The 13202-nt window shown below is 33.7% G+C and overlaps 1 protein-coding gene across 1 annotated transcript in view; it reads left to right on the top strand.

The window, feature by feature from the left end:
* The window catches only part of LOC125656040 (uncharacterized), a 189938-nt gene that overhangs the window by 38435 nt on the left and 138301 nt on the right, over nucleotides 1-13202 (top strand). The gene's annotated exons all lie outside the window — the stretch shown is intronic.

The following is a 13202-nucleotide window of genomic DNA, read 5'->3' as shown; positions in this document are numbered from 1 at the left end:
TTCTTTAAGCTATATACAAAACACTTTAAATTTCAGGATCTCTGGAATCAAAAGGTGTCAGTAGCTGACTTCGTGGAACGTGATATATGAAACTTGATTGAATACCAAGACACTTCATATAAAGCCCTGTAATATCGGCAAATATCATTTAGTCAGATATCTAACATATCTATCTGAAAATTGATGGTATATTAAGATACATAATATCACTCCACTTCACATGGATAGTTGTACATTAGTCAGATATCTAATACAAACAAGGAGTTCTTTAAGATATTTATGAAAAACTTGAAATTTCAGGTTACCTAAAATCAAAAGGTATAAGTAGCTGACTTCGTTAAGCATGATATCAGAAAATTGTTTGAATATCAAGATACCTAATATCATATTTCTTCACGTAGATAGTTGTAAATTAGTCAGATATCTAATACAAATACAGAGTTCGTTAAGATATTTATGAAAAACTTGAAATTTCAAGTTACCAGGAATCAAAATGTATAAGTAGCTGACTTCCTTAAGGGTGATATCTGGAAATTTATGGCATGTCAGAATATCTAATATCACTCTTCTTCACTTTGATAATTGTAAATTAGTCAGATATCTAATACAAACTTAGAGTTCCTTAAAATCTTTGATAAAATTTGGAATTTCAGTTTACCAGGAATCAAAAGGTATAAGTAGCTGACTTCCTTAAGGGTGATATCAGGAAATTTATGGCATGTCAGAATATCTAATATCACTCTTCTTCACTTTGATAATTGTAAATTAGTCAGATATCTAATACAAACTTAGAGTTCCTTAAAATATTTGATAAAATTTGGAATTTCAGTTTACCAGGAATCAAAAGGTATAAGTAGCTGACTTCCTTAAGGGTGATATCTGAAAATTGATGGTACATCAAGACACCTAATATCAGTCTTCTTTACGTGGAGAATTGTAAATTAGTCAGATACTTAGTACAAACACAGAGTTCCTTGAGATATTTATGAAAAACTTGAAATTTCAGGTTACCTGCAATCAAAAAGTAGAAGTAGCTGACTTCCTTAAGGGTGATATCTGAAAATAGATGGCATATCAAGATACCCAGTACCACTAAACTTCACGTAGATAGTTGTAAACTAGTCAGATATCTAATACAAACACAGAATTTATTAAGATATTTATGAAAAACTTGAAATTTGAGGTTACAAGGAATCAAAAGGTATAACTAGCTGACTTCCTTAAGCGTGATATCTGGAAACTTATGGCATGTCAAGATATCTAATATCACTTTTGTTTTCTTTGATAATTGTAAACTAGTCAAATATCTAAAAGAAACTCAGAGTTCCTTAAAATATTGGTAGAGAACTTGAAATTTCATGTTACTTGCAATCAAAAGGTATAAGTAGCTGACTTCCTTAAGGGTGATATCTGCAAATTGATGACATATCAAGATACCTAATACCATTCCACTTCACATGAATAGGTGTAAATTAGTCAGATATCCAATACAATCAAGGAGTTCTTTAAGATATTTATGAAAAACTTGGACTTTCAGGTTACCTGGAATTAAAAGGTATAAGTAGCTGACTTCATTAAGTATGATATCCGAAAATTGTTTGAATATCAAGATACCTAATATCATATTTCTTCTCGTAGATAGTTGTAAATTAGTCAGATATCTAATACAAATACAGAGTTCGTTAAGATATTTATGAAAAACTTGAAATTTCAAGTTACCAGGAATCAAAATGTATAAGTAGCTGACTTCCTTAAGGGTGATATCTGGAAATTTATGGCATGTCAGAATATCTAATATCACTCTTCTTCACTTTGATAATTGTAAATTAGTCAGATATCTAATACAAACTTAGAGTTCCTTAAAATATTTGATAAAATTTGGAATTTCAGTTTACCAGGAATCAAAAGGTATAAGTAGCTGACTTCCTTAAGGGTGATATCTGGAAATTGATGGCTTGTCAAGATATCTAATATCACTCTTCTTCACTTTGATAATTGTAAATTAGTCAGATATCTAATACAAACTCAGAGTTCCTTAAAATATTTGATAAAACTTAGAATTTCAGTTTACCGGGAATCAAAAGGTATAAGTAGCTGACTTCCTTAAGGGTGATATCTGAAAATTGATGGTATTTCAAGACACCTAATATCAGTCTTCTTCATGTGGATAATTGTAAATTAGTCAGATACTTAGTACAAACACAGAGTTCCTTGAGATATTTATGAAAAACTTGAAATTTCAGGTTACCTGCAATCAAAAGTTATAAGTAGCTGACTTTCTTAAGGGTAATATCTGAAAATTGATGGCATATCAAGATACCTAGTACCACTCCACTTCACATGGATAGTTGCAAACTAGTCAGATATCTAATACAAACACAGTGTTCTTTAAGATATTTATGAAAAACTTGAAATTTCAGGTTAACAGGAATCAAAAGGTATAACTAGCTGACTTCCTTAAGCGTGATATCTGGAAACTTATGACATGTAAAGATATCTAATATCACTCTTCTTTACTTTGATAATTGTAAACTAGTCAGATATCTAAAAGAAACTCAGAGTTCCTTAAAATATTGGTAGAAAACTTGAAATTTCATGTTACTTGCAATCAAAAGGTATAAGTAGATGACTTCCTTAAGGGTGATATCTAAAAATTGATGGCATTTCAAAATTCCTGATACCATTTCACTTCACATGGATAGTTGTAAACTAGTCGGATATCTAATATAAGCTCAGAGTTTCTTAAAATATTGGTAGAAAGATTGAAATTTCATGTTACCTGGAATTAAAACGTATAAGTAGTTGACTTCGTTAAGTATGATATCCGAAAATTGTTGACATATCAAGATACCTGATATCATACTTCTTCACGTAGATAGTTGTAAATTAGTCAGATATTTAATACAAATACAGAGTTCTTTAAGATATTTATGAAAAACTTGAAATTTCTGGTTACCAGGAATCAAAATGTATCAATAGCTGACTTCCTTAAGCATGTTATCTAAAAATTGATGACATATCAAGATACCTAATATCAGATTTTGTCATATGTGCATTGGTAAATTAACCAGATATTTCAAACAAAGACGAGGTTCCTTAAAATATTTTCTAAAAACTTTAATTTCCAGGTTACCTGCATTCAAAAGGTATAAGTAGCTGACTTCCTTAAGGGTGATATCTGAAAATTGATGGCACATCAAGATACCTAGTACCACTCCACTTCACATGGATAGTTGTAAATTAGTCAGATATCTAATACAAACACAGAGTTCTTTAAGATATTTATGAAAAACTTGAAATTTCAGCTTACCAGGAATCGAAAGGTATAAGTAGCTGACTTCCTTAAGCGTGATATGTGGAAACTTATGGCATGTCAAGATATCTAATATCACCCTTTTTCACTTTGATAATTGTAAATTAGTCAGATATCTAATACAAGCTCAGAGTTCCTTAAAATATTGGTGGAAAACTTGAAATTTCATGTTACTTGCAATCAAAAGGTATAAGTAGATGACTTCCTTAAGGGTGATATCTAAAAATTGATGGCATTTCAAAATTCCTGATACCACTCCACTTCACATGGATAGTTGTAAATTAGTCAGATATATAATACAAACAAGGAGTTCTTTAAGATATTGATGAAAAACTTGAAATTTCAGGTTACCTGGAATCAAAAGGTATAAGTAGCTGACTTAGTTAAGGGTGATATCTGAAAATTTATGGCATATCAAGATACCTAATACCATTCCACTTCACATGGATAGTTGTACATTAGTCAGATACTTAGTACAAACACAGAGTTCCTTGAGATATTTATGAAAAACTTGAAATTTCAGGTTACTTGGAATCAAAAGGTATAAGTAGCTGACTGCGTTAAGTATGATATCCGAAAAGTGTTTGAATATCAAGATACCTAATATCATATTTCTTCACGTAGATAGTTGTAAATTAGTCAGATATCTAATACAAATACAGAGTTCGTTAAGATATTTATGAAAAACTTGAAATTTCAGGTTACCTGGAATCAAAAGGTATAAGTAGCTGACTTCCTTAAGGGTGATATCTGGAAATTTATGGCATGTCAAGATATCTAATATCACTCTTCTTCACTTTGATAATTGTAAATTAGTCAGATATATAATACAAACAAGGAGTTCCTTAACATATTTGATAAAACTTGGAATTTCAGCTTACCGGGAATCAAAAGGTATAAGTAGCTGACTTCCTTAAGGTTGATATCTGAAAATTGATGGTATATCAAGACACCTAATATCAGTCTTCTTCACGTGGATAATTGTAAATTAGTCAGATACTTTGTACAAACACAGAGTTCCTTGAGATATTTATGAAAAACTTGAAATTTCAGGTTACCTGCAATCAAAAGGTATAAGTAGCTGACTTCCTTAAGAGTGATATCTGAAAATTGATGGCATATCAAGATGCCTAGTATCACTCCACTTCACATGGATAGTTGCAAACTAGTCAGATATCTAATACAAACACAGGGTTCTTTAAGATATTGATGAAAAACTTGAAATTTCAGGTTACCTGGAATCAAAAGGTATAAGTAGCTGACTTCCTTAAGGGTGATATCTGAAAATTGATGGCATATCAAGATACTTAATACCATTTCACTTCACATGGATAGTTGTAAATTAGTCAGATATCTAATACAAACAAGGAGTTGTTTAAGATATTTATGAAAGACTTGAAATTTCAGGTTACCTGGAATCAAAAGGTATAAGTAGCTGACTTCCTTAAGGGTGATATCTGAAAATTGATGGCATATCAAGATACCTAATACCATTCCACTTCACATGGATAGTTGTAAATTAGTCAGATATATAATACAAACTCAAAGTTCTTTAAGATATTTATGAAAAACTTGAAATTTTAGGTTACCTGGAATTAAAACGTATAAGTAATTGACTTCGTTAAGTATAATATCCGAACATTGTTGACATATCAAGATACCTATTATTATACTTCTTCACGTAGATAATTGTAAATTAGTCAGATATCTAATACAAATACAGAGTTCTTTAAGATATTTATGAAAAACTTGAAATTTCTGGTTACCAGGAATCAAAAGGTATAAGTAGCTACAGTGACGTCTCACATTATACGCGGCCTAAGAAATCGTTATCCCATAATGCCTAACTGGAAAGGGTTTGGTTTGTAAGCAAACAAACTCTGGCGGAAGTCTGCGTCCATCTGTCCCAGATCCCATACCGAAATGAATTGCACGTTTTACACGGTCTGTAATTTCTAAGGGCCGGGGTGTGGTTTGAACGATCCACACGTCTCTATGGGCGTGACTTGATTATGTACGGAACGATTCTTGCACGAAACGGTTTTTCCGGAGCGCTGAATGATTTGCACTGAACGATAAACAGTTTGCATGGAAAGAAATGGAACGCTTTGGAGGTGTACTCAGCAGGGTCTATAACATCGTGATAAAGAATTGAAACTTTACATACGAGGATATTACCCCCTCAAAAGGCGCAAAGTTGAAAAGGAGAAGTGATCTGGAACACTCTACCATTTTCCAGGGTCACAGACAATTCCCTCAAACGTTCAAGACCCGAGTCAATAAACACACTTTTAATCCTGATTTTAACGAGATTTTTCTCTGAAATTATTTTGACATTTATATCATTGCGATAATGCCAACAAGTAGCCCAGCATACTCTGGGAGGACGTTTCTTTATGTTTTTTTTTACACAGTTTCAATGTCAAGACAGGTTGAGACTGTGCATAGAGATATATAGAAAAAAATCAAAGATATTCTGAACAACCTCATTGGAACGATCTACCAACTTCTTATTCAAATATCCTTACGTACTGTAGTTTCAACGACCTACTCTATACATTTAAAACTAATGCTAACCATTAGTATCTTTAAAACTAACGCTAACCATTAGTATCTATGTATGGACAAGGCGACTAAGGTGAGCATTGTGATTCATAAGTATCGTGCTGGTCGGCATTTGTAGAGCGTCCGTCACATACAGCTATACAGGAACAGATGTATGTGCTCATTTACTACATCATGTATGTTCACTGTGAGTATAAAGATATACATGGCACGATTTCTGTTTGACAGAATATGAAGACATGGGAGGATAGTCTTTGAAGATAACAACTTTTTAGCCTTCTGCAATGATGTTTTAAAGTAAAAATTGTTTGATGTTCGATGGTATGCAATAGTTAGACTGACATCATCTGGAGATACTGATGAATCAACAGACTGCGATACATACAGGATGCCCATGATGTATTGTGATGTTTATATCTAATTTGCATGATTTGTCTTCAAAGTTTTATTTGACCTTATTATAAAAACTTTTAATCCTGTTTTACATTGAAATTCTATTTTATTCTTTTTACATGAAACCTGTGTTAAGTTTTTAGAATTGTGTTCAGTTTTGCTAACAGCTTTTTATTTGTAAATTGTGTTCAATTTTTACATATATTTGTAAATTGTGTTCAATTTTTACATATAAGTGTGTTTACTTTATATATGGAATATTGTGTTCAATTGTTTACGTGGAAATTTGTATTCCATTTTAGTTCACTTATCTATCGACTATCTGCCCGCCCGTCCATAAACATTTTACACTTTTATTTTCTTCTATAAACGCTGGAGCAGTGTCATTCAAAAGTGAGATAAAGTATTCCTGGATAAAGGGTTTCTAAGTATGTATGCTAATTTCAAAAGAGATGTAAGCAATATCATAAAATAGAGTGGGCTACTTTAAAAGTATTCGTCTAAAAAATCCAGAAAAGACAAAACTTACGAGAAAACTTCCTTAAAGAATGTGAATTCAGAATTGTTCAAACTATCGCCCTACAGGGGTAGGGTAAGGCCACGACAACGGATCATTGTATATAAGTGGGTATATAAGGAAATATATGTTTTTAAATATTTTCTTGAAGACCAATAAATCCTTGATAAGTCATATTTATGTTCAAGTATCCTCAGGTAATGCAGTTTAAAGTTTTTGCAAATTATTACTGCGGTTGGTAAGGTGGGGCCACAAAATGGAATCGTGATTTCATATTGGAAATTTATAGAGTAAAAAAGGACCATGATTATTCGTATTAATAAGCAAGCATCTCCAGGTAGTGTAGAGACAGGTTTGTTCAATTTGGGGCTGCGGAGGTTGGATGAGGCCAGAATGGTGGATCAAACCTTTAGATGGGAATATATAATAAAATGTCTTTAAATATCCCTATGATCAGCTAATGATTAGTCATGTTAATAGACAGATATCCTTAAATAGTGTAGACTAATAGTTTTTGAAAGCACCCCCCCCCCCCCCAACGTAGGGTGAGACAACAATAGGGATATCATTGGAATTTTTCCAGAAATGGGAATCATAGGAAAACATCCTGTCATGTTTAGTTATATTTAGTATGCAAGCACCCTCAAGCAGGTCAAATTCAAGTTTATTGGAGTCCTGGCCAGGGGAATAGGATGGAACCTCAATAGGGTATCAAAGTTTTACATAATAACGTTTTTAAAAATCTTATTCTTAGCAGGGCCAGGATTAATCATATCATTGTTCAAACATCCCTGGATATTGCGGATTCGTTTTGGGGATATTTATTGACCATAATAGTTTTACCCCACCTCTGAGATTAATCACTGTTCCCTATCTTCACCTCTCTGACAATGTATGGGATGGAGAATTGAAAACATTGCTTTTGTAGATTATTGACCATGAGGTAAGACTGGGTCTAGAATCGGGAATAAAATATTTCATGATTTACGAATAAAAGAGAACAAATAACATTCCTGTGTCATGTGAATTCAAGGTGGGTTAAGTCATGCCCCTGTTTGGCTTAGGTTGGTTTATAATATGGATTCACATTTTTTGTTGGAATACATATCGTAAAAAAAAATTTTAAATCCATTTCCTACACATAATATGATTGACAGAACAATGTCATTATCATTTAGATAAAAACCTGACGCGATTGCTCAGTGGTTTAAGCGTTTGCTTTGTAGTCGGGAGGTTGTGATTTCGGGCCCCACTCGTGTCATGACCGCGTCATACCTAAGACGTTAAAATAGGTAGTCATTAATCCTTTGCGAAACGCTTGGCATTCAGAAGTGTATTAATAATTAAGATATGTATCTTTCAGATAAAAATGGCGGTGTCATGGTAGATGTGTTCGAAGAGAAGAAATGTAATTTGAACATTCCGCCATTTAGTTATACTTGTTCGCAATTTTCAACAGGTGAAGTGCTTGAAACATAGGAGATAACCTCTTAAAGCATTCATGTAGAGAGGAGTATAGATCGAGTTTAAAACGTCCATATTTTGGATGATATTATGCCTGTAACATTGCAACCTTTAGTCACTCAATTGTTTTAGTCGATTTGTTGGCTAACAAATCTTGATGTGCCATTCTCCATTCATTTACATGAGTGTATTTGTTGTACGAAGTACTGCATTAATTTATCTCAGACTGATGGATGTGATATTTTGTAATTCAAAATGATCTCGCATTAATCAGTTTGATTGAATTCATTTTTGGAATTTAATTGTTAAGAGGAAAAAACTTAGATTTTGCATAATATTACATTTTATTATATACCCATCAATGTATCGTTCTTTGATACTGTGGATTTCACAGCGTGTAATCCGGTTTTCCGGATCACCACACTGTGGTTTTCTGATTCCGTATCAGTATCCTCTGAAACTGATGCCGTCACAATGACGTCACAATGCATAAACGTGTAGCGGTCGGCCGGGTTCGATCACAGGTGGCCAGTTAGCTCAGTTGGTAGAGCACCTGACTAGAGATTCAGGGGGCCCGGGTTCGAATCCCGGTCTGGTCCGTTGCATTTTCTCCCTTCCCGTTACATATTTGGTGCCGTTGACCACCCCTGGACTTGGAGGTAAAAGTCCTCCCAGGGGCTAATAAGAACTTGGGTTGTGTCTTCAGGGGCGAAGACAATTTAAGGAGGGAGGAATGTAGCGGTCGGCCGGGTTCGATCACAGGTGGCCAGTTAGCTCAGTTGGTAGAGCACCTGACTAGAGATTCAGGGGGCCCGGGTTCGAATCCCGGTCTGGTCCGTTGCATTTTCTCCCTTCCCGTTACAAACGCAACGTTATTTGTGGAAAATGTTGACCGCGTAACAATACACAAATCATAATTCCATGGTATGTCTGTGTTTTTGATAATTTGGATTACATTTATCATCTTATAAATGTGGATTTAAAATGCAGAAGGGGGTATATAATAAATTTAGCATTACTACATTAACTTGATCCGAAGAGTTGGATCACGTCTCGTTGCCAGGCGCGGATCATCAGATCAAACTCGACGCTTCGCGTCTCGTGTGATCTGATGATCCGCACCTGTCAACTCGACGTGATCCGACTCTTCGGATCAAGTTACTGTAGTAATAATATATATGTACATAAACCTCGATAAGGTATTGAATGTGAAATCCTTAGGGATTCCTTGGTAATGGGTAAACAAATTTTATGCTTCGTTTCAGTGACCAGTACACAACTCTACATAACTATGCTTTGTACATCTTTTACATGTTCCTCGTCTATGTATTTTTATAAACCATACTTCCCATATTGAAAGTAAGCTCCCAGTTGGTCTATGATTGACAAATGAATAGTTTGTAGTTTAATGTAGAAACCATTTGCTAGCATAAAAATTACACATGTATTTGAAATTGTGCTTCAAAGACATTGATACTTGTTTATACATTTCAAAACCTTGATTAAATTAATGTTTGTGTATGTTGGTCATTGCATGATGTAGCATTTCTATTCTGTACAATAATAAACAACAAGATGTGTCATTATCTAAATCATATATTCTTAAAATTAACTCTCTTTTCTCTCAAAAATGGATAACAAATAAAATAAAAAAGATATATGACATTTCAACTACGTTGTCAGACTTTTTTTCTTTTATAAAGCAATGAGATCAAATGATACATTGTAAACATAACTTCAGAGCTTCAGATAGTTGTGGGATTGAGATTATTTGCAGAATGTGCATTATGAAGTGTATTAAATTTTAAATCCGGAGAATAATTCTATGTATTAAGAGTATAAATTTAAATTAAGTGGCTCTTTTGATCATATTTCAGGAGAAACAAATTTGAAGAGATTCAAAACTCTAATAAATAGATAATAATAACATTTAACATTTATGCATTTTTGTGGCCATAAATTATCTGGAGCTCTGTAAGTTTTTGCTACTGTAATGCATATGGAATTCAAAACGTTTAGGTATTTTAGAGGACACAAACTCTAAATAAGAATATGCTGTCAATACAAATATTGTTTTGAGCAGCAACTGTCCATACTACAAAGTTACACTATCGTAATTGCCATTTCCCCTTGACCTTGAACATAGAATTTTAACATGGCTTTTTTGAGATGTGATCCTTTCCGAGTCTTCTAAACAGTAATTTGGGCATCCTATTGCAACAAGCTCACTCACTGCCATCGTTGTTACTTGAGTTCTCTGAATGGAGTATGGATACTTAATATTTAGTACACCAATAAGTGACCCAAATATTGGTCACGGCAAACAGTTACCACTGACCAGCGCCATAAGAGTAAAAGCGATACTATGTGATGATTTGCCATGAGTACCTATTGCCATGACCACCCATGAAGTGCTCAATTACCCCTGCAAGTTATTCAAAAGCAAATAATTTCCTATTTGAGTTAAGTGTATCTCGTCTTTGTCAAAGAGATGAGTAAAACTGTTATTGAATTGAATTGGGTATCTAGCTTGGTTTAGTCATTTACATGTAACATTTAAAAGCATTATATTTCCAACGCGCAGAGGCCTGCAAAGCTTGCCTCGAGCGTCCCTGTTTAGCTACCATTGTATATATGTCTATTCTGAAAGAATGGGATTTACATGTATATAGTTTACTATCAATGCTTAGTAAAGTTAGTGTTACTGACTATAATTGATGACGAGTCAATATTTTGCCAGAATAGTGACAAAACAGGGGACCTGGGGGCATTAAGACGAACTTGTAGATATTTGGTCATCGCCTTGACAAGGCAGGATACTTGTCTAGTGACTTGAATTGTCAGGGTGGTACCTAACTCACATTGGTCAGTTTTCGAATATTTGATAAGTAAACTAAATAATGATTCTTGGACGGAAATGTGTTGTACTTGAATATTTTTTTGAGTGAATAAGCCATTGAGAGGGCCAGTTCCCCAAAACCTTAATAAGACGTGATAAGCCAGGGTTAAAGAAACTACGAATAAACTGTGTTGTAGGAGTCGTGGTATGCCAAATACAACTTTGGAACCATTTGATTTAAGATTTTTAAGGTAATGGAAACGCGCAAGACTCCGTCATAATTTCTTTTTTTATACCCTTCAAAGGTGTACCTATCAGAAAACATTTCATGGGGTCCCTACATCCCAACACTTTGCGCTGAAATACAATAGCAGAGGTGTATGCTTTTGCCGTGGATTGTTTGTACCCTCGAATGAATAAGTGAGCTATAAACATGAATATATCCTGAGATGACGGTGCCCATAAGATACTTATATTGTTGTAGTAGTCTGAGCTGATCACAGGCTTGTAGACCTACTGGATTTACTGAGTTACATGCTAATGATGACCTAAAGAGGTGGTTTATTTCATCTGTTAGAGTGCATTGTGGAAGGATGCTAGAATTACACGGGGCTGTTGGTTGGCTATATGAGCTAGGTCCCTGAATCTGCACCACTGTTAATTAAATATCACATCGAGTGCAGCATTATGTGTTGCGCTTTAAACTGTCACTGCATGAAAAAATAACTTTACAAATCTTTACTTCGGAAGTAAATTCTCCTAAAGGTTAACCAAAAATCAAGGTTACCTTTGCATCAACTTTACTTTAATTAAAGAAGCAATGGTTATCTTTAAGTACGTTTACGCGAAATTAAACCTATAAAGATCACCTTTAAACTCCTTTACTTTCAACATTCGGCTAAAGATGACCTTTTACGATTTACTTCGCATTAAATATATTCTTTAAGTTCCTTTACTTCTAACAAATTAAAAAAAAATGTAGCGAAAAGGGGGGGGGGGGGCTCTTAATCTGCCATTGTTACCACATTAAAAATTAGTTTTAACAAAAAGCATAGTGCTTCAGATATTGACTTTTTGTACAAACAAAAATGTATATGGATTGGATATCTTAAATGTTATATGTAGATATATATTGTATATGTTTAACTTGAACACATCAGATCAGAAAACAATGAACAGATTTTCTCCCATGCCCCACAAAAACACATTTTGAAGTGAGGCGACATAAACACAACATAGGAGCTTGCAAATCTTTTCATCGCTTAAAGGGCTTTGTTCTTGTTTAAATTATTATATTGTCTTCCGAGGTTGTATATCACCTATGGAGCACATTCCTTATTTACATAGTTTTCGATTATATTGTCTCCATTCAGTTTTGGCCTCATATTTTAATCGGAAGATCTAATTTCCATACTGAGGGTATATCCAAAGATTGTTTTCCTTGGTTATCACAGCAAAACCATTTGCAATTGTAAATTGAAATATAATGAATAAATTGTTAGTTCCTTACACTTTCAAATTCATTTCATGATGTACAACACTTTTCTTCAAATTAATATACTTTTTAATTACAAAATAAATTAAAAAAAACTGCTTCCTGTACATAATAAATACCATCTTAATGTAACACTTTACAGTCAATAAATAATTAACTACAAAAATACTTATAAAATCAGGAAAATAAACACTTCAAATTAGATTGAAAACGTATACATTGCAAGAATATTATCACCCTTCCTGAATAGTATTTGCTATGCAAACATTTTTCTGTAATGTGCAGACTAAAATGATCATAAAGTGTATGTATGTATATATGTAGACCTATGTGTCCGGTTTCACAAGTAATATGCAGACTTATGCAATCAGATAGTGGTGTACATACATACATATATATGTAGACCTATGTGTCCGGCTTCACATATCAGCTGCATGTGCCCGACTTCACCAGTTTTTGTAATGTGCAGACTGAGGTAATCAAATAGTGGATGTACATACACGTGTATGTAGACCTATGTGTCCGGCTTCACACATCAGCTGCATGTGCCCGACTTCACCTTTGTAATGTGCAGACTGATGTAATCAAATAGTTGATGTACATACATGTATATGTA

Source organism: Ostrea edulis, chromosome 7 (assembly GCF_947568905.1).
Source record: "Ostrea edulis chromosome 7, xbOstEdul1.1, whole genome shotgun sequence".
In the NCBI taxonomy this organism is placed as follows: domain Eukaryota; kingdom Metazoa; phylum Mollusca; class Bivalvia; order Ostreida; family Ostreidae; genus Ostrea; species Ostrea edulis.
This window is presented reverse-complemented; position numbering and strand designations above follow the sequence as displayed.